The sequence below is a fragment of the Cucurbita maxima genome, unplaced genomic scaffold (genome assembly GCF_002738345.1).
Source record: "Cucurbita maxima cultivar Rimu unplaced genomic scaffold, Cmax_1.0 Cma_Scf00129, whole genome shotgun sequence".
NCBI lineage: Eukaryota > Viridiplantae > Streptophyta > Magnoliopsida > Cucurbitales > Cucurbitaceae > Cucurbita > Cucurbita maxima.
Window position 1 is genome coordinate 121,071 of NW_019272145.1, and position 23,359 is coordinate 144,429.

A 23,359-nucleotide genomic window follows, 5' to 3' on the forward strand; every position below is an offset into this window, starting at 1 on the left:
ACAAGAGCTTTAAGGTAAATCAAGAATATACCCTAAACATCATTCAAGATGACAATAAAATGGAGTTAAATTGAACGCACTTTAGTTTCATGTTTGCCGTGTTTAAGATAAAGCATAATTGTATTAATGATATTGAGCCTAGAGTCTATAAGAATTTAATGATCTTAAGAGAAATTCCTATTTTATTAGAGGATACCAACTTTATTTAAGGTACAAGGAGTTCAAGAANATACCCTAAACATCATTCAAGATGACAATAAAATGGAGTTAAATTGAACGCACTTTAGTTTCATGTTTGCCGTGTTTAAGATAAAGCATAATTGTATTAATGATATTGAGCCTAGAGTCTATAAGAATTTAAGATTTGAAAGTTTTGAGTTCTAGACCAAATTTGTACCTATTTATTACTTTTGATGACTAATTATAAATTTAGAGAAAAATATTTTTGTAAAGATAGATTAAACTCTAAAGCTTTGGTGACGAAACCATGTTTAGACTAGCAGTTTAAAGTCAAGAGATGCAGTCACCGGCGTGATTATTTTGGATGGGTTCGTATGAGGGAGCCTTCAAAGGTTGTACACTCACAGATGGGGTTGTTATGCAGCTTTAGTCTGTCTTTGTGTTTTAGTTTTTTTTTTTTTTTTTTTTGTAATTCTATCCCAAACACTTTTTTTTTTGTGGATAAATTTGAACAACACCGTCTTATAATTTAATTTAATTTTACATTTAATGTGGTGTTGTTTTCTCAATCTCATTTTAATTTTACAACATTATTTTATATTAATTTACTTTTTTTTTATTTGTTTTCACTTTCAATTTTAGTTTCTATTTGAGTTTTGAACCCTTGAAATTTGGGTTGTGACAGATTGGTATCGGAGCAGCCGAATTTTAAATTATATAATTTTTTTCTTAGGATAAAGAGTCATATATCTCTATGACTCAGCTCAATGACACGTCTCTTCGCGGCCAAGTAAGCAGTCTAACCCTATTTTGTAGTATATGATATGTTGTAAAACTTGTATAAATTTATTGTATGTTTTGATTTTCGTGGTAGTTATAAAATGTCCTTGGACGTTATAGTGTCTAGATATGGTGAGGAGGAAAAGAGTGGTCATGAGATATATTACTAGCCTTAGGAAAACAGAGAGTTTTTGTTGCAGAGTGCGAGACATCTAATCCATGAAATTTTGGTACTAGAAATGAAGAAACTGGAGATGGTCCCCAAACGTCTGTATGGACCATTTCCAATCGCACTTTCTTTGGTTCTCTAGCAGATTTTGTGAAGCTAACTCGTTTATATTTTTCCATAACGCAGCTCTCACAAACACCCATATCAATAGATTTTAGCCCTTCTAAAACTCCATTTGCACCCATCATCTTCATTTCTTTGATGCTCATATGTGCAAGTCTATTGACACTACTGTAGGGTTTAAAAACTTGGTTGTTGTTGCTGTTACTTGAATTGGAAACACTCTTAGCAACAACAACCTTGTTTATACACTCTAGTTGGTGTATAGGGTTCCATATTTTAGGTCATGCTACCACCATGACACCCTTCACAATCTTTCCCAAACTCTTTCTAAACTCGGCTGCATAACCTGTGCTATCCAACTGACCAATAGAGATCAGATTCTTCTTGAGATCAGAAATATTTCTGACATTCTATAATGTTCACCCACTCATTTCCTGTTAGAGTTTATATGTAGACATCTCTCTTCCCTTCAATCTCCAACGTTTTGTTGTCGGCAATATACACCTTCCTAACATTTTCTTATTTGAAATTTTGAAAAAAATCCTTACTTGGAGACGAATGAAACGATGCAACTGAATCTAAAATTCGAAATTCAATTGGGTTATTCACGCTAAGGATTAAAACAGTCTCAGTATCTTCTGCTGAATATATGGAATTATTGTTATCTTCAAATTTGTGATTTTTCTTTTCTTCAATTTTGTACAATCTGTCTGAAAGTGTTATTTTTCTCCACAATTTCAACACTTTACGTTTTGTTTGTTTGGAGATTTTTCACGGTTTCTTAATTTTGATGGCCCATGTTTGTTTGGGCTCTTTGATTTACTTTTTCCTCTTCGATCAACAATGAGAGCATTGTCTGATGAATCTCCAATTTCCCGTTTAGGCTTTCGCTGACCTCTTGAATTTCATTAAATTTCAATTTATTAGATCCTCGTGAACTGTTGATTGCAGCAACAACAGTATACCACGACTCGAGTAAAGATTACATAAAAATCAATGCTTTAATTTAATTTTTTAACATAATTTCCACCCAACTCAATTGACTTACAATCATGTTGAACTAATTTATATGATTTGCAACAAATCGACATTTGTAGATTGAACAACCTCTGCATCAAATACACCTTGTTCATAGCCGACGTATTTTCGTACATATTTGACAACACCTTCAATAGGCCAGATGTTGTCTTCTCTGTGATGATGTTGAACGTCATGTTTCTGGACATCGTCAACCAGATTAACCCTACGACATGTATGATTAGCCCTCAAAATTATATCTACACCCATCAGAACTAAAATGTCCTAAAATGCACTAAAGGAGAACGTGACCAGTTGTCGTTTATTTACTTTTAGCTTATAACATTGCTCTATTTGAAATTGTTTTTAACGTATTTCCTCGCTCACGTTTTCTAAAATATTTCTTCTAAACGTGATAGGAGTGAGTCCTGCAAGGAAGAAGGATTTTGGTTCATTTTTTTGTAGAAAATTTGTACCCCTTTCCTAAAACCTTTAGCGGACAACATACCCAAAACAGATGCGCTACACCTCGTCTCACCCCTCCGGAGCATATGGATCCACCCAATCGATGAACACTCAAACCAAATTCGCCCATACTTTTTGGCACAGGGATGCGAGAACCAATCCGAGTAATCTACAATGGGGAGACCCCTTAAAGCAACAAACGAGAATGGCTCGGTTGATAGTAGAGTTAAAGAAAAGGCGAGTATGAAAAGAAGTATCGTGTAACCGTCCCTTTAAGCAGCTTCATTCTTTCTTGATCTATGAACCGACTTTATGAAAAAAAATCAGTCTTTCAGCTGAAAGTGTGACTGTTGGGTATGGATAAGCGAACCTCTTGGTTCGGGGGAAACCGGAGATGTTGGCTAAGAAAGCTAAGCAGACAAGTACAGGATGGACAAAATGCACATACAAATTGATTGATATGATCCCTCTCCCTCTCTCTTTGGCTAGTTGGCTAGTTACATGATAAGTGGGAAAGCATACCAGGCAAGGAAAGAAAGGCTGCTCGATCTCCTGTAAGGCCAACCCTCAACGACGAGCTCACCAGGCAATGCTATAAGTCCAATAGAAGTCCAAGGTTTCGTCTACTACGAACTAGGAAGCTCTTGGAGGATCTAACATGAAATGAGAAATACATTCGATTATGGCAACTAATAGATAACGAACTTTTTGGTAGAAATTGAATGATCCCTTGGCTCGGGCAAGAAAAGAAAAAGGTAGTCGTACTCCTACTTTTTTCGTTGGACGAGAGGAAAGTTTGAGCTGAAAGATTGAATCACACTAGGTAAGAAAGGCGGGCTTAGCAGGTTTCTCCAAACGTATAAACAAAAAGAAGATACGGATACACATACATTCTCGCATGGAAGAACCTAGCTGAACCAGATCAAGGGTCCTAACCTAGTTCGACTGATCTTCTTTGGCTAGCCCCCGCCACTTGTAATGAGGTCAACAAGTATGTGCTTTTTCTTTTCGTTTAGCGAGATAGCGTACCAGCTCTTTCAGCTCATAGCAGTAGTATGAAAAGCGGAATCCTCATCCTGAATCGAGTCCACATTTCCATATGAATCGACATCGGCCAAACCAAGGGCTTCTATTTTTTCTTTTACGAAAGCGGATTTAACAGTTTCGATAAAACCAACCTCTTTTAAAGAAGGAGTCGCTCTATCTTGATCACCGTGGACATACACATCTCCCTCTTTAACTTTGTCTACCATGAAAAGGAAAGTTCCCTCACGATAGGCCCTCCCAGCTGTCGAACGTCTTTCGATCAATCGAGAGAGGTATAGAATAGTACAACAAACCAACAAGACAAGAATGAACTTATAAGATGGGCGGTCAGGGAATCGATTTCATTTGTGTTATCTGCCAAGGAAATGATCAAGGAATTCTCTATACACGGCAGAGAGATGACCATAATGTTGCACATCCTGAATAAAGTACCGTAGCCAAGCGAAGCTTTTGAAAATGAAAGCGTGTATAACTCAGATCCATTTTCTCTTCGATTCGTAAACTTTAGATCTTATCTTAATTTCGTCTCCGGGTGACTGAGAGAGAATTTGGGCCTGGCGTGTAACCGGTTCGGTCAACAATAAGGTACAAAGCGGATTGATTAAATGGGCTTGAAGTTCCATTATCGTTAGGTCGAAGATCTCTACTAGGTTTAGTGCACTTTGGTAGTTGCGAATGTTTCCGTAATCGAATGTCTTTCTCATTCGACATTCTCTCTTACCAAGCACTCATACTCGCAAGGGTTGAGGAGACAGTCCGTGAGGTAATTGGGCTTCGAGATTGCGTATACACGAAAAGAGCTCGCTTTTGACTTTCTACCTCAGCGTTTTGTGCCCGGTTCTGGTTCAGGAAAGGGTCTGATCTCTTTCATTGGAGCACATTGATGCCGAAGGAGTCTTCGGAACCGGTGGAGAGGCTATGATGACTTTAGTCTATTCAAATAGCATGACTGATACCACAAAGAAAGGATATCTAAGTCACACTCGTGGAATTTCTTTTTCATAAACCTGCCTGATGATTGATAAGGTAAGGGATTTTAAAAGACAAAAGAATGACAATTCTATATGATAGAAAAGGGATTTTAAAAGACAAAAGAATGACAATTCTATATGATAGAAAAGGAGATTTTTTTTTTTTGAGTGTGTGTGGTTCGAACCTTTGAAACTTCTTGCATAATTCATTTTGATACAATATACTTGAGACCTCTCACACCCGAAACGATAATCATACACCACTACATGAAATTTACGTAAATTGTGCATGCATTTGCAACAAATTCCTTTGGGTGAGGCCTGATAATTATTTTAGTGCTTTTTTTCTTTCGGAGGGGCATTCCGAGAATCGAACTCGAAACCTCTTGCACCCAAAAGAAAAATCATTCCACTAAACCAACTATCCTTATTATGGGCTATATATTAAGTTTTTTATGTAATGTATCATCATTCTTTCATTTATTTTCTTTGTAAATAAAATCCATGAGCAATAATCATTATTATATCTTTTAGATCTAGACCGCTGTTAAATTATTTACATAGGGTTTGCGACAATTACTGTATTGAGAAGAAAATAGTGTAAGTTTTATTGAGAAGAAAATAGTGTAAGTTTTATTGAGAAGAAAATAGTGTAAGTTTTAGTTTGATAGTTCCATTTGAGACACATATCGTGAGTACACAAGTAAAGCAAATATCGAAAGTTAGGATTTGGGTAGGCATGCCTATTGAAAGTGGAAAAGATAAAATGATATTAAAAGAGCATCATCATTATAGTTTTAATTGCCATAATTTTTGGTTTCTTAAGATTAAGATGGAAGAATATACATTTGGTTGTTGAATTGTTTTCTTTGAGGAAGTCATCAAATTATCTCTCCACAAGTAGCAGTATAACTACTAGATTTCATTCTTTACTTACAATAAGTCCTCTCTCTATATGTGCTTGTGGGACATTACTCTCTTTTATCTATAAAAATGGCATAGCCATAATGATATAATAATCCTTATATAAGTATGTTTTCTTTTTCTCTCGTACCCACCTTAGACATAACATGTTAAATTAATCCTTATATAAATATAAGTATGTTTTCTTTTTTTCTCGTACCTACCTTATACATAACATGTTAAATTAACTCATACTTAAAAAAATAATTTCTTTCTTTTGGAGATGCGGGGTATCGATCCCCGTACCTCTCGCATGCTAAGCGAGCGCTCTACCATCTGAGCTACATCCCCACAATTTTTGTATCACAAAACCCTAAATTTTTCGTCATCAATAATAGTGAAAATGAAGAAATATTGCTACACAATAGGTCATGTATAAGGAAAAATTGAAAAGAAACAATATTATTTCATAATAGATAGTCTTATTTTTGGAGATGCAGGGTATCAATCCCTGTACCTCTCACATGCAAAGCGAGCGCTCTACCATTTGAGCTACATCCCCATGATTCTTACATCCTAAAACCCTAAATGTCCCATCATCAATAATAGTGAAAATAAAAGAATATCAAAATATTAATAACAAATAGTTTGTTTTGGTGATGCGGGGCATCCATAATTGTGAAAATGAAAAAATATTATAACAAATTAAATACTTTCTTTTGGAGATGCAGGTTATCAATCTTCGTACAACTCGCATGCAAAGCGAGCGCTCTACCGTCTAAGCTACATCTTCACAATTTTTACGTCACAAAAACATAAATGTCTCCTTCACAATTTTTACGTCACAAAAACATAAATGTCTCGTCATGAATAATAGTGAAAATGAAAAAATATCGCTACTCATTATGTCATAAATAAGAAAAAATTGAATAGAAATAAAATATTACATCATAGAACCCTAAATTTCCCATCATCAATAATAGTGAAAATGAAGAAAATCTAGAAATGAAGGGTATCGATCCCCATATCTCTTGCATGCAAAGCAAGCGCTCTACCATCTAAGCTGTATCCCCAAAATTCTTACATCATAAAGTCCTAAGCATCTCGTCATCAGTAATAGTGAAAATGAAAAACTATCCCAGCTCATTATGTGCTAAATAAGAAAAAAATTGAAAAGATAAGAAAAACTTGAACATAAATAATATATTTAGTAATCGATTCAATTGAAGATGCAAGGTATTGATCCTCATACTTTCCACATGGGAAATGAACACCCGAAATGCCCCTAGATGCGAGGTATCGATCCCCGTACCTCTCGTATGCTAAGCCGTACCTCTCGCATGCTAAGCGAAGCTACATCCCTACAATTCTTGCATCACAAAACCCTAAATTTTCCATCATCAATAATAGTGAAAATGAACAAATATCGCTACTCAACATGTCATGAATAAGGAAAAATTGAAAAGAAGTAATTTTTAAAATAGTGACATGAAAAACTATCCCGGCTAAGTATGTCGTAAATAAGAAAAAATTGAAAAGAAATAATATATTTAGTGATTGATTCATTTTAGAGATGCAAGGTATCAACCCCGTAACATTCCACATTAGAAGTGAGCGCTCTACTATCTGAGCTACATCCCCAAAATTCGTACTACAATCTCTTGAAGGAGCATTTTGAGAATCAAACTCGAGACCTCTCACACCCAAAGCAAGAATCATACCACTAGACCAAATGCCCTTGTTTTACCACTTGAAACGTATGTATGAAGCCTTAGGCCTATGTATTAAGGTCGTATTTTGTTGTATTGCAGGAAACACATGAAGTCCTTAGATGTAGAATGTGTTTGGGAGAATAAAGCCTTGGGATGGGATGTTAAGAAAGACTATGAGTATTCAGAGCATGATGGTAAGCATAAAATGATGTGTCTTGGAGAATAAAGCCTTGGGATGGGATGTTAAGAAAGACTATGAGTACTAAGAGCGTGATGGTAAGTATAAAATAATGTGTCTTGGAGAATAAAGCCTAGGGATGAGATGTTAAGAAAGACTATGAGTATTAAGAGCATGATGGTAAGTATAAAATGTCGAATATGAAGTTAGGTTGATGTCGAATATGAAGTCCTTTGATAAGAAAAGATTTAGACATAGGGGCATTTCCCAAATGAGAATCACACCACTAAACCAAATGCCTTTTCTTGAACATCAAATATTTTTAGCTTTTACACAAATATATTTTCTCTTAGTAGTTGGAGCGCATTGTTATAATATAAAAGGGTTATCAAATAAACCAACAACCCAACAAAAAAAAAACAAACTAAATCAATTTGGGTTGGATTGATTCGGTTCAGTTCATCCGTTTGTTTGATTTAATTTTTCCATTTTGTCTCGTATGACAAGAAAATAAAGTTGTATTGAATGCACCTTAGTTTCATTTATGACAAACTCAATGAAACACATTAATAGTACTCAGAGTTGGAGTCTATAAGCATTTCATGAACTTCAATGAAATTCATGCTTCATTGAAGATGAGATAAACTTTGGGGAACTTTAAATTACTTCATGTGGAGTTTCAATTACTATATGCTAGTTACCATCTCTAGGATTAACTAATTGGACACGAATTCATAAATTTAGGGAAATTTTTGTGTAATTATCAACTATAACTTATGTTTTCAAATTTTTAGGACATAATTTAGGTAGCTGTTTTTATGAGTCGTAAACTTGTTTCTTTGCATAATATGGATTTAGTTGAACTATTATTATCGATAAGATGGAGAAAGAAATTGTCTTTGAAATGACTAATAGACCTAGGTTCATCATTGTTGTTTTTTAACTTGTGATTTTGCAGAAAGTTTAACTAATATGAACTGTCATGTCACAAGAGCTTTAAGGTAAATCAAGAATATACCCTAAACATCATTCAAGATGACAATAAAATGGAGTTAAATTGAACGCACTTTAGTTTCATGTTTGGCGTGTTTAAGATAAAGCATAATTGTATTAATGATATTGAGCCTAGAGTCTATAAGAATTTAATGATCTTAAGAGAAATTTCTATTTATTAGAGGAGACCAACTTTATTTAAGGTACAAGGAGTTCAAGAATCTGGATTTGAATCTGGTTAAGGAATAGTATGATTTGAAAGTTTTGAATTCTAAACCAAATTTGTTCCTAATTATTACTTTTGATGACTAATTATAAATTAAGAGAAAAATATTTTACAAAATATTTTTGTAAAGATAGATTAAACTCTAAAGCTTTGGTGACGAAACCATGTTTAGACTAGTAAAACTCACTCGGGTGCTCACCTCAATCATTTCAGCCTTGTTGGCGTTCAATAAGAGAGACCTTGGAAATAACTGGTAACTGTTCAACTGGATTATCACATTAACAATTTGAATCAAATAAAGTGACATTAACCATTTGAATCACCTTAACCCCACTTGTTGAACTTGACCAAATGTCTATAACATAGCACTAACAAACGTACAAAGTAATACAAACAAAGGTACAAAGTAACACTAACAAAGGTACAAAGTTCATAAAAGGTTTTTTTAATCTAAAATACCATTGAACTTGACCATTATAGTGCCTCTCAAACGTAGGTAAAGTTTAAATTCGAGTCTCCTTGTCAAACTCACTCGGGTGCTCATCTCAACCATGATGGCGTTTCACAAGAGAGACCTAAAAAATAGCCGGATTATCGCATTAACCATTTGAATCACCTCAACCCCACTTGTTGAAATTGAAACAAATATCTATAACATAACACTAACATAGGTACGATGTTCATAAAAGTCTTTTTAATCTAAGATACTATTGAACCTCTTCCATATCTTATCTTCAAGCTAAAAGAATTGGTTTTGGAGGAACGTCTTTGAGTGTAGGACCTTAACTTCTAGAAATCGTTCTTGGTATGCTACTCACTCGAAACGCAAGATTTCGATCTCGTGGGTAGTTTGTTCGATGACGTTTCCGCTCTCGATTTCTTCATCAAGTTTACTAAACTTCTTCATCTGAAACTAGAGGAATCCTTAATTTGAAGGAAAATAGAATGTAGATAGGAATTCGACTCTTATCCCCAATTTAATTTTGAAACCTATTTCCTTCAATTCGGCACGCTCTCGAGGTTATTTTTCTTCGTGGTCTTCTATGGAAGCATTCCTTGGAGGTGCAGAAACTGATTGGAATCATTTTTGCTCGACGAGTCATCATGTATCCTTGGATTGGATTTTAAAGTTTTTCTTGATGTTCTTCCATGGAGGATTGAATTGGGGGAATGGTTTCTAGGCACTTTCAGCACTCTATTCCTTCATAGAACTTGCGGGTAATCTTGTTGAGAAACTGTAGGAATAAGATTGAAAAGAAATGGTGGAGGATTTCTCTCGAATTTGGAAGAAATCTGAGAGTAGGAGACCCATAATCTAAACGCTCATTGCTTTCGATTGGGGGATCGACCTTTCTCGATTCTTATTCCATATTGTTGCTCCTATTTCAGACTTTATAGGAGATGCTTAAACCGACATTGAGAGCTCCAGAATCTTCGTTATTTAGAGATCAAACTTTTTGGATAATTTTTCGGAGATATCAACTCCGATCATAGCCTTACCGACCTTGGCTTTGAATACTAGTCGTTGGATGTGATGATCCGTGCGTGTTCGTTCTAGATCATATCAAATTTTGGAGGAGATTCGACGGTTGAGATTTGAGTTCGAAGGATTTTGCTCGGATGGTCACGGTAGATGCTCTGATTCTAATTAGAGTGCCATTTCTGTAACTATCTATTCTTCCAGGGGTATTTTGGTAATATTCCACTTTTTGAATATTTTATAATTATTTTCTCGAACAATCATAATTTTTCTACAAATTCTTAATTGCTTTTATATCATTTTTCCCTTATTTTGAATCTTGAGATTCCTTCTAGATAAGAAATTACAAATCCGGAAAGATTCTTGATAATTGATAAAATGACTTTTTTTTTGCCCTCTTCATTTACTTTTTCCTTTCCAGTCCTTTTCAAAAGGCAACTCTTATACTGATCTTAATGGGACCTTAAGCTAGGATAAACATGATAAACATGGAGTTTGTAAAACTTAGTAAGTAGCCTACTAGTAGGTTCTTAATGGCGACCTTAAGCTAGGATATTACTTCTTGTTATGTTTTCAGGATCTTATACTGATCTTGAAAACCTTCCCCTAAAATAACCTTCAATTTTCTCCCCATGAACACAATTTTCTCATCATCTATCTTTTTTTAAACACTTTTGAAAGTTAAAGAGTAGTTTTGAAGCTTTTTTTTTTTTGAAAATTCAACAGTATTTTTTTAAAAAAAAAATTTATGAGTAATTTTTTTTAGATAAAGTGCAAATTTCAATGGTATTTTTATTAATTTAGCTTATAATTTAAAAAAAAAATACAAATTTTTGTTGATTAAGTTAATGTTAATTTTATTAAAATACATAACACCACATCAAAATTAATTTATTCGGAATAAAATTAAAACTAAAAAATCAATTTATTTTAAACTAAAAAAATTGATTAATTTTAAAACTAAAAAGTATACTTGGTTGGACTAAAATATCCCTTATCTCAACTATAAAGAATTTAATTCCAAGCTCCCTTCTAATAGACAAATGATTTATTAACCTCTATTGTAAGATTTCACTTCATCAATTTAAGTAGCGTTCAACTATAAATATCGAATGTTAAAGTATTCCTCGACAAAGTAAATCTGTTGAAACTGTCTATCAAAGGTGTTCCATAATAAGTTGTGGAGAAGTGTTTCCTTCAATTCTAATTTCAATTAAGGATGTCAATGACAAAAAAGTGCACGAGGCTAGAAGGTTTGTAGTGGAAGAAAATAACAAGAGTCATGGACTTTTTTCGTTTACAAGCTGTATCATGTGTCTTATTCATGGTTACTTAAATCTCATTGAATTGGTGCGCCTTTCACATCAGAGACATTTGTGCCTTAAATCTCTTTGCTTGCTGCAACATTTGCTTGACATAATTCGACCAAAGACGGTATGGACGACCTTAGCTAATTGTATTGGTCTCCAATCATGAAGTGTGACGTCGGATCTTTGTGCATACCATACTCATTAACTATAACATGGCAAGAAATTTTTTATGTTTTGACTGGGCATGACATATTCTATTGTTCTTATATATCTTTAGTTACCTGTGATTAAAGCAAAGAAGTATAGACATGGTTTCCAACCAACCCTTCCTTTATAGTTAGTTCGACGAATGGGTTTTTGTTATCATTTTATCGTTAACCCTTCCGCTCGATTTTGTGTTATGATATCATATAGGGAATCAGAAGCGACCTTACTTGGACAAAATTATATACCGTTTGATAATTATTGTTGATAACAAAGATAAATTGAATTATAAGCATTTTAAGTTCAAAAGTAACAAATTACTTGTACACTTTTACTTATAATCTTCATTTTCTTTATATAGCAATAAGGAAGGGAGGGATAGAAAAGATACTCATAATATCATTATGACTATGCCATATTTCATTAATTAAAGAGATTAATACACCCACAAACACACACACACATATTTCGAGAGAGAGAGAGAGAGGGCTTATTATAAGTAGGGATAGCATTCTAGTAGTTGTATTGCTACTTGGGGACAAGGAACTCGAGAACTTCTTTAAAAGATGAGAGCTTATAAGTAGGTGGCGATGGATATATCACATGCACAAAAAGAAAATTCTGCACCTTTGTAATAAAAGACCAAGGAATATCATCGTTATTTATAACTTCTATCACAATAATATAAATTCTACAAGGACGATGTTCTCTAGTCATACTAACTAGACCGTTCACCACACGCTTGTAGATGACACGATGTTCACTATTCTCGTTATTCTTTTCAATTACGAACCTTCCTGCATTTTGCACTACTAGAATATTGACATCTTTAATTGGTACTAAAGCATCTAAAGGCAACCCTTCCACACTGTTCATTCTAACACCTTTGGTAAATTGTTCCAAGAGACATTGTTAGGCCGATTTTGTTCATGAATACTTAAGAATTTGATATTTATAGTTGTAGTTGAACGCTACTTAAATTGAGGAAGTGAAATCTTACAATAGTCAAATAAAGCGTTTGTCCATTAGAATAGGTTGGAATTAAATTCTTTATAGTTCGAGATAATAGTTGTATTATTTAAGTCATTGAGACTAGTGTTACTAGTACTTGTTAGTATATTTGAGTATAAATATTAAAACCATTAGTTATTAAATATTGTTTGAATTAAAGGGTTTATAATTCAAATGATCTTCATAACCTAATTCATAAAAAAATAAATAAAATAATTAGGAAGCATTTATGTGCTAGATCAAAATAAGATGCATAAAAAGAACTGGCAATAATTACTTTATTACCTTTAATCTTAAAAGTAACTTAAAATATTGCTTGTGTGCCTCTTACAGTACTCTCAACAAATGGATCGCTTGATCTATTCTACTATACTTTACTTCCTCTTGATAACGGTGTGGTAATGACACAACTCATATTACCAATAATCATCACTTACATCCAAAACCAGAGTATAACGGTCGACTATCGTCAAGGACCCATTCACCATTTCCATTTCTATCGTCAATGACCCATTCACTATTTCAATCATTTCTCTAAATTTTATGATGCTCTAGTGTTAGATTTCATTGGAATATTGCAGTAGTAAAGTCTTGAAATTTCTATATATCAAAATTGTTTAACACTTTCCAAATCTTGATTTTTGGTTGTTTGTGTTTTTTTTTTTTTAATTATGTTAGCAATGAGCCAATTTAATCCATTCTTCTTTTTATGATTTTTTTTTTTAAATTATGTTAGCCATTACTTTTGGGTAATTTAATCTATTCTATTCTATTTATTTATTTATTTATTTTTGCTATCGATAGACGTATCTTTATGAAACATACTAAATAAAACTAAATAATTGGTAAAGAGAGGATATGAGATATAACTTACCGTTAAATCTCTTTCCATATGAGAATAACTCATTCTCATGTCCATCTTTGCAACTATGTACTAAATTTAGGATTTTATTTCTCTTTGGTCAAAACCATCCTTAAAGGACAAAATTGAAGTTGTAGTTAGTCAATTATAATATTTGAGGTGCTAGTTTTCAAACTACTTTAAATAGGTGTAAAGAAAGCATGAGAATAACTTAGTTTCACTAATCTAACACGCGTTGGGCATGTACTGAATACTTGTTAATACAATGGATACATTACAAATTTATAATCCAGCATTTCGTATCATACCCTTGACTTTGAATATATTTTGAGAGTGAAATGTACCTTAAGTTTTTTTTTTAAGTATACAAACATATAAACTTATTTATATGAATTTATTTCTAATATAAAATTGATAAATTTTTTGAAATAATTATTTTTAATTAATGTATCATTGTCACATCGGTGTCCTAGTTTTTTTACAAATGACATGTTACCATATCTATTTGGTACCATATTTATGTCTCGTATCTATATCTCATTTTTATTTTTGTGACTCTGAGATATTTTTCTTTTATAAATAGATATCTTCACGAAAATAAGTTTAATTTATGTTGAGATGGAGAATAAAAATTGACACTTAAGGATGTTGATAGGGACTTTGATTCCTCTTAGTGTGAAGCTTGCATCTTGCAATTACTTGGGTAGAGAATGTGTTTCACTTAAATTTCACTCAAGAGAAAATAATCAAATAACGAACCATATGCGAGAGAGGATAATTTTTTTTTTAATCTTTGAGAAATAAGAAAGAATAAAAATTAAAACATGGCATGAATGAAAATTAGTGGCCGGGATTTAATCTCGATCCCCTTGAATCTCCACAAAAGATGAAGTCAATTTGATAATTCTACCATTACAAACTTTATGAAATTAAAAATAAATAAAGTTTTCTAACAACTCATGTAATGATGCCTGCAACTTCATTTGCTCCTTCAACCGTGTAAATATTCACTTCTGAAGCTCCAAATGGTCCTTCCTCAATCTAATAAGCTTGTAACACATAAAATAATAGTTGAACTGAGCCTATCCAATTTTGTAGATGAAAAATGAATGCTTGTTGAATCTTCTTGGCCTTGGATGGTGTAATAGGTCCAGTTGGAACATTTGGAACAACGAGATCCTTATCATCTTCCCCCTCTTCAAAAAGATTCTTCCTCGAATCAGAAAATCATCACCTACATCAATAGGACTCGAGTCAGCAACATTGAAAGTAGGATGTGCTGAAATTCTCATGGAAGATCATTTTATATGCATTGTTATTAATTCTTTAAAGGACTTGATAAGGGTCATCCCCTCTTGGATGTAACTTTGTCTTCCTTTGAGATGAGAATCACTCCTTGCGAAAATGTATCCAAACCCAGTTACTAGGTTGAAAAATGATTTCATTCCGTCCTTTGTTAATTCTCGAAGCAACATTGAAATTTTGTTTCTCAATTGTCTCATTCCCATCTTTATGCAATGTTTTGATCTCATTTGCATTACTTGTGGCTGCTTTACTCACAAAAATATTAGATGATAGAAAGCAAATCAAGACACGTAAGTGGATTAAATCCATAAACAACTTCAAAAAGAGAACAATGAGTGGCATACATTCGTCCCAAGACTTAATATTCTTACAAATAATAGCCCTAAGCAATGCTCGTAATGTTCTATGAACCAGCTCATTAATCTAAAGATGACATGCAATTGAAAACAATAATTTGTTACCCAATTTATGACTTAAAATTCTTATAAATAATAGCTCTAACCAATAACCACCTCAGATGACATGCAGTTGAAAACAATAATTTAGTATCCAATTTATCTACCATACTTTTCAAACATTGGCAACAATGACTACAAAATTTATAAACATCGTGCTTCATGGCAAAAGTCATATGGATAGCATTTTCTCCCATGTCTTGGTTTCGCTAACTAAAGTTTTCCAATAACTTCCAAACTTCATTACCTTATATAACTTCTTGGGATAAAATTAGAGTACTTTTCTATAAACCTCCAATCCTAAAGGATTCATATAAGATTTTATAAAATAAGATCTACTGATGAATTTCATAGCATTTGAAGGTCATCTAGGTCATGAGCTGAAGGTAAATTTCCTTAGGGGTATTATGGTCATTTTACACCGTTTATTGGTTTACCTACTTATCCTTATCCAATGACCACCAAAATTCATATCCAACCTCAATATACTATAATATGCTCAGTATTAAAATTTGATGGGCAGCGGAGCTCATATAGTGGGTTATTTTAACATTACTTAAATCTCGAGCTATTTGATCGGTTCAGGGTCTTAACTCAGGGTTCTTTGGGTTTTTTTTTTTTATATATTCTTAATTCATACTTGGTTTAGGGTTCATATGAAAATCCAAGCGATTTCTACAAGTATTTCTTAACAAAGAGTCCAAGGTGGCTACTTGCCTCTTCGCTGACGTTTGGGACCTCTATTCTTGAGCTTCCAGTATCTGAATTACTTCAAATTAACTTCCACATACTCCTTATTGTGTCTAGTTTATGAAACCATAATGTTTTTATGAGAATCGGTCTGGAATAGGGTTAAAATTGAGAAAACCCAAGAAAAGGTCAAATTTTTAGTTGACTTGGATAGTTTAGTTGAACTGGCCATATCATCGTTTTCTTCCTCTAAACAGGAAGAAGATGCGCATTTTTCACATCGCCGCCATCTGAAACTCGGCCTGTACAGCCACATTTACAGCATTTCTCTCCTTGATTTCTTTGTGAAACTTAAAGATGAGTGTTACAAGGAAGGGTTAGGGATTGATTTGATACCTTCTCGTTGATCGTAGCCTAAGATATTCGCTTCCAAAGTTCGTCCAAAATCTGATTTATCGCAGGAGAAAAAACAAAGGATTTTTATATTTGGTAGCTGATTCTAGGGGTTTCAAGGCCCTATTTCTTTATTGAACCTCTTTCATATCCTTTCTTCAGGCTAAAGGAATTGGTTTAGATGAATGTCTTTGAGTCTAGGACCTTAATTTCTAGAAATTGAACTCAGTATGCAACTCACTCAAAACACAAGATTTTCGATCTCTTGGGTAGCTTATTCTACGACGTTTCAGCTCTCAATTCTTTCATCAAGTTTACTCAACTTCTTCCTTTGAAGCTAGAGGAATCCTTAATTTGAAGGAAAAGAGATCGTAGATAGGAATTCGACTCTTATCCCCAATTTAATTTCGAAACTTATTTCCTTCAATTCGGCACGCTCTCGAGGTTATTTTTCTTCGTGGTCTTCTATGGAAGCATTCCTTGGAGGTGCAGAAACTAATTGGAATTATTCTTGCTCGACGAGTCATCATGTATCCTCGAATTTGATTTTCAAGTTTTTCTTGAAGTTCTTCAATGGCGGATTGAATTGAGGGAATGGTTTCTGGGCACTTTCAAAACTCTATTCCTTCATAAAACTTGTGGGTAATCTTGTTGAGAAACTATAGGAATATGTTTGAAGAGAAATGGGGGAGGAATTCACTCGAATTTGGAAGAAATCTGAGAGTAGGAGACCCATAATCTAAACGCTCATTGCCTTCGATTGGGGGATCGACCTTTCTCGATTCTTATTCCGTATTGTTGCTCCTACTTCAGTCTTTATAGGAGATGCTTAAACCAAAATTGAGAGCTCCAGAATCTTCGTTATTTAGATGTTCGAAGAGAAATGGTGGAGAATTGCTCTTGATTTGGAAGAAATCTTAGAGTAGGAGACCCATAATCTAAACGCTTATTGCATTCGATTGGGGGATCAACCTTTCTCGATTCTTATTTCGTATTGGTTCTCCTACTTCAGACTTTATCAGAGGAGCTTAAACCGACATTGAGAGCTCTAAAATCTTCGTTATTTAGAGATTGAACTCTCTGGATAATTTTTCGGAGATATCAACTCCGATCATAGCCTTATCGACCTTGGCTTTGAATACTAGTCGTTGGATGTGATGATCCGTGCGTGTTCATTGAGATCATATCAAATTTTGGAGGAGATCCAACGGTTGAGATTTGAGTTTGAAGGATTTTGCTCGGATGGTCACGGTAGATGCTCTGATTCTAATAGGAGTGGCATTTTTCTAATTATCCATTCTTTCAGGGGTATTTTGGTAATTTCCACATGTCGAATATTTTATTATTATTTTTCTCGAAAAATCCATAATATTTCTACAAATTCCTCATTGTTTTTTTGTTCATTTCCCCCTTATTTTTGAATCTTGAGATTCCTTCTACATAAGGAATTACAAATCGAGAAAGATTTTTTATAATTGATAAAATGACTTTTTTGCCCTTTTCATTTACTTTTTCCTTTCCAATCCTTGAAATCACTTGTTAGGGTACTCAATTGACTAAGTCCCTTGTTCTTGCTTAAAACTTTAATTTTTTTCCTTTCTGTCCTTAGGGTCTTTCATGAGTGGCTTATTTTTGTGGGAGCTAATTTTCTTCATGTTTGGGGTGTTACATATACATAATCGTTATAAACACAAAATAAGAAGCAGACTCAAAAGAAGAACTTATGGGCAAATAATGGTTACTTATGGGTATGGATCCTAGCAACTTATTTAGCACGTTATTCACATAGTTCTATGTACTTGGTACATGGATTATTGATGAACTTAGGTTTATACATAATGTCTTGGGTTAGGCTTTAAGAGTTGAGGTTTTAGCTTAGGAAAACATTAGAGGGTAACCTAACATGGACTGATTCGTGGGAAAACCTACTAGCACTTTGAGGACCTCTTTCCTTCACCAAACTTATGGGTAAACTTATTTAGAAGGTGCAGGAACAAGTTTGGAAATGAACAGTGGACTAGTTCTCGAATTCGAGGTAAACCCATGAACACGATACCCCAAAACAAAAAACTTGTATCTCTCGATTGGGTACTCGATTAAGCTTGCTTCTTTCCCCTAATAGTCTACCCTAATTCATAATTTATAGACGGATTTTCCACTACCATTGAAACATCTAGAATTTCTATAATTTCATTCTTGATTTTTTTGAATCTTCTGCCAGAAATGTCTTCTCCGATCGGAGCCTTTCTTTTTTAAGCCCCTTGTAATTATTATTCTATAAAAAATTTAATGATTCGGGAAGTTTATAAAAATTAGAAAAAGTATCATCTTCTCAATGTTTTTTCAATTCTACTTGTTCTTTGCTTCTAGATACAACTTAGTAGGGATTATACACGGTCTCTTATTGGAGACCTTGAGTGTTGCAAATTCTCCTCTCCTTTGAAAACTTTCGGTCATCGAAAGTGCTTATTCTAAAATAGGCCAGGGTACAAGGTTCTTATTTGCCTTCTGTTTCCCAAGTGGCTTCTTCTACTCTATGATTCTTCCATAGGACCTTAACAAGAGCGATTTCCTTGTTTCTCAATCTTTTGACTTTCTTGTCTATTATTTGAATCGTGTCTTCTTTATACGTTAGGTCATCTCTCAAGAAGAGAGTTTCATGAGCCAGTACGTGCGAAGGATCTAGGGTATACTTCCGTAGTATGGATACATGAAAGATATTACGTACTACAGACAAATTTGGGCATTGCCCGATTCTAGATCCAATCCTTTCTAATATCTCAAAGGGATGGATAAACCTAGGGCTTAGCTTCCCCTCTTTACCCTACCTGAGCACCCCTCTCATGGGGTGCTACCTTTAGGAATATATGATCCCCTACCAACAATTCCATGTCCTTGCGCCTTAGATCTGCATAGCTTTTCTCTCGGCTTTGTGCGGTTTGTATCCTAGCTTTAATCTTCTAGACTGCGGCGTTGGTAATTTGCATAGCTCTGGTCCAATAGTTCTCGTTTGTCCCCCCTTCTTCCCAAAAGATAGGGGATCAAAATCTTCGTCCGTAGAGAACCTCATATGTGGTCATTTTTATGGTTGCTTGGCAACTATTATTATAAGAGAATTTCATAAGGGGTAGGTATTTATCCCAGCTTCCTGCTAAATCGATCACATATGTCCTCAACATTTCTTCCAATATTTGCTTGAGCATTTCTGTTTGACCATCTGTTTATGGGTGGAATGTCGTACTATAACTGCGTACCCAATGCCTTTTGTTGAATTTTTCAGAAGCGAGATTTAAATCTGGCATCTCGGTCTAATACTATTGCCTTTTGTTGAATTTCCAGAAGCGTACCCAATACCTTTAGTGATGAATATTCATTTTTAATGTTAGCAAGAGTAGCTCAGTTGGGAGATTGTTAGACGGAAGATTTGAAGGTCACACGTGTTTTATCCACGTTCAACGCACCTAATACAAGTTTATTACCTGACTATACAATCTAAAAACACAACTTGCTTATTCAATCTAAAATTAGTGATTATTTCTTTTTTAAATATAATGAATTAGCGGAAGTACCTTTACTTATGAATTTTCATTTTTAATATAGCGGGGATAACTCTGTTGGGAGAGTATCAGACTGAAGATTTGAAGGTCACGTGTTTGTTATCCACGTTCACCGCACCTGATTCTAGTTGCATAACCCGACTATTCAATCTAAAATTAGTCATTATTCCTTTCTGAAATCTCAATGAATTATCGAAAATACCTAACGTGTTCTAGTTCACCGCACCTTATAAAAGTTGGATAACTTGAATATCTTATTAAAAATTAGTGATTATTTCTATTTAAAATTAAAATGAATTAGTGAAAATACCTTTACTGATGAATTTTCATTTTTAATGTTAGTGTGGATAGCTCAATTGAGAGAGCATTAGATTGAAGATCTAAAGGTCTCGTGTTCAATCTTGCATAATTTGACTATTCAATTTAAAATTAGTGATTATTTCTTTCTAAAATTTCAATTAATTAGCGTAAATACTTTTACTTAAAAATTTTCATTTTTAATGTTAGCAGGGATAGCTCAGTTTGGAGAGAGTCAAATTTAATATTTGAAGGTCACGTGTTCGATCTCCATGTTAACCAAACCTATTTCGCATAACCGGACTATTCAATAGAAAATTAGTCATTATTTCTTTTTAAAATCTCAATGAATCAGCTAAAATACCTATACTGATGAATTTTTATTTCTAATGATTGCGTGGATAGCTCAGTTGGGAGAGCGTCAGACTGAAGATCTCTGATGAATTTTTATTTCTAATGATTGCGTGGATAGCTCAGTTGGGAGAGCGTCAGACTGAAGATCTGAAGGTCACGTGTTTTTCTAATGATTGCGTGGATAGCTCAGTTGGGAGAGCGTCAGACTGAAGATCTGAAGGTCACGTGTTCGATCCACGTTCACCGCACTTTGTTTAAGTTGCATAACTTGACTTAAAATTAGTGTCATTAGCGATTATTCTGTCACCTTTTATTTAAAGGTATCTCAATCTCAACGAATTAGAGGAAGATCTGTCACGTTTTTTATCCATCTGACATAAGTTTACCTTTACTTTTTGAATTTTCAATTTTAATATTAGTGAGGAGAGCGTCACGTTTTTTATCCAACTGACATAAGTTTACCTTTACTTTTTGAATTTTCAATTTTAATATTAGTGAGGAGAGCGTCACGTTTTTTATCCAACTGACATAAGTTTACCTTTACTTTTTGAATTTTCAATTTTAATATTAGTGAGGAGAGCGTCATATTGAAGATTTAAAGATAACGTATTTGATCCACGTTCATTGCATTAGCGATTATTTCTTTTTAAAATCTCAATCTCAATGAATTAGAGGAAGATTTGTCACGTTTTTTATCCAGCTGGCATAAGTTTACCTTTACTTTTTGAATTTTCAATTTTAATATTAGTGAGGAGAGCGTCATATTGAAGATTTAAAGGTAACGTGTTTGATCCACGTTCATTGCATTAGCGATTATTTCTTTTTAAAATCTCAATCTCAATGAATTAGAGGAAGATCTGTCACGTTTTTTATCCAGCTGGCATAAGTTTACCTTTACTTTTTGAATTTTCAATTTTAATATTAGTGAGGAGAGCGTCATATTGAAGATTTAAAGGTAACGTGTTTGATCCACGTTCATTGCATTAGCAATTATTTCATTTTAAAATCTCAATCTCAATGAATTAGAGGAAGATCTGGCACGTTTTTTATCCAACTGGCATAAGTTGACTAAGTTGCACAACTTAACTATTCAATCTAAAACATGTGATTATTCATTTTTTTATGTTATCTGGAATGGCTTAGTTGGGAGAGCATCAGATTGAATATTGGAAGGTCTTGTGTTTGATCGACATTCATTATATCTTATAGTTTAGTTGATTATAAATTCTTCTTAAAATATAATGAATTAGTGGAAATAGCTTTACTTATGAATTTTTATTTTTAATCCTAGCGGGGATAGCTCAGTTGGGAGAGTGTCAAACTAAAGATTTGAAGGTCACGTGTTTAATCTTCACGTTCACCGCACCAGTTTCCATTTACATAAGCTAACTATTCAATAAAAAATTAGTTATTATTTATTTTTAAAATTTCAATGAATAATGAATTAGCGGAAATACCCTTACACATGAATTTTGATTTTTAATGTTAGCGGGGATAGCTCAGTTGGGAATGAATATCTCAAGGTTACATGTTTAATCCATGTTCACCGCACTTGGTTTATGTTGCATAAGTCTATTAAGTTGCATAACTTTATTCAATCTAAAATTAGTGATTATTTCTTTTTAAAATATAATGAATTAGCGGAAATACCTTTACTTATGATTTTTTTTTTCAAATATTAGTGAGGATAACTCAGTTTTGAGAGCGTCAGACTGAAAATCTGAAGGTCACGTGTTCGATCCACGTTCACCGCACCTGATTCAAGTCACATAACTCGACTCCTGACTATTCAATTTTTTAAAATCTCAATGAAGTAGTGAAAATATTTTTATTTTTAATGTTAGCTGTAGATTCAAGTTGACTAAGTTGCATAACTCGAATATTCAATCTAAAATTACCGATGAATTTTTATTTTTAATGTTAGCAGGATAGCTCAGTTTGGAGAGCACCAGTGAAGATCTAAAAGTCACGTGTTTGATCCACGTTCACCGCACCTAATTCAAGTTGACTAACTTGCATAACTCGAATATTCAATCTAAAATTAGTGATTATTTCTTTTTAAAATTACTATATAATCTAAATTTAGTGATTATTTCTTTTTAAAATTTCCAAATTTTCATTTTCAATGTTAACGGGGATAACTTAGTTGGGAGAGCGTAATATTGAAGATTTGAAGGTCACGTGTTTGTTCGACCTTCACCACACCTGATTCAATTAGTATAACTTACTATCTTATCTAAATTTAGAGATGATTTCTTTTTAAAGTTTCAATGAATTAGCGTAAATAATTTTACTCATGAACTTTCATTATAATGTTAACCATAGATAGCTCAATTCAATTGGGAGTGAGTCTGTAGATCTAAAGATAGCGTGGATTCCTAATTCTTTATTTGACTATAAATGCTTCGTAAGACATTTAGTAAAATGACTCATTTGATTGCATGGAACAATAAAATTGATCTTCCCATAGAATTGTCAATACATTATACTTTCAATGTTGCTAAGTTGAGTCCCTTTGATGTAGGTGCTGATTTTTCTGATTCGAGGACGAATCCTGAAGAGGGGGATGATGATAAGAATCACGGTGTACATTCTACTTTCAATGTTACTGAGTTGAGTTCTTTTGATGTAGGTGATGATTTTTCTGATTCGAGGACGAATCCTTTTGAAGAGGGGG

General features: G+C 33.7%; 2 non-coding genes across 2 annotated transcripts; one reads left to right on the top strand and one right to left on the bottom strand.

Moving 5' to 3' along the window:
• Nucleotides 1–5,933: 5,933 nt before the first annotated feature.
• On the bottom strand, nucleotides 5,934–6,006 carry TRNAA-AGC. The gene has a single exon. It is a non-coding gene; the product is annotated as a tRNA-Ala (tRNA).
• Nucleotides 6,007–20,857: 14,851 nt separating this feature from the next.
• TRNAF-GAA lies at nucleotides 20,858–20,930 on the top strand. Its single transcript has one exon. It is a non-coding gene; the product is annotated as a tRNA-Phe (tRNA).
• Nucleotides 20,931–23,359: the final 2,429 nt, after the last annotated feature.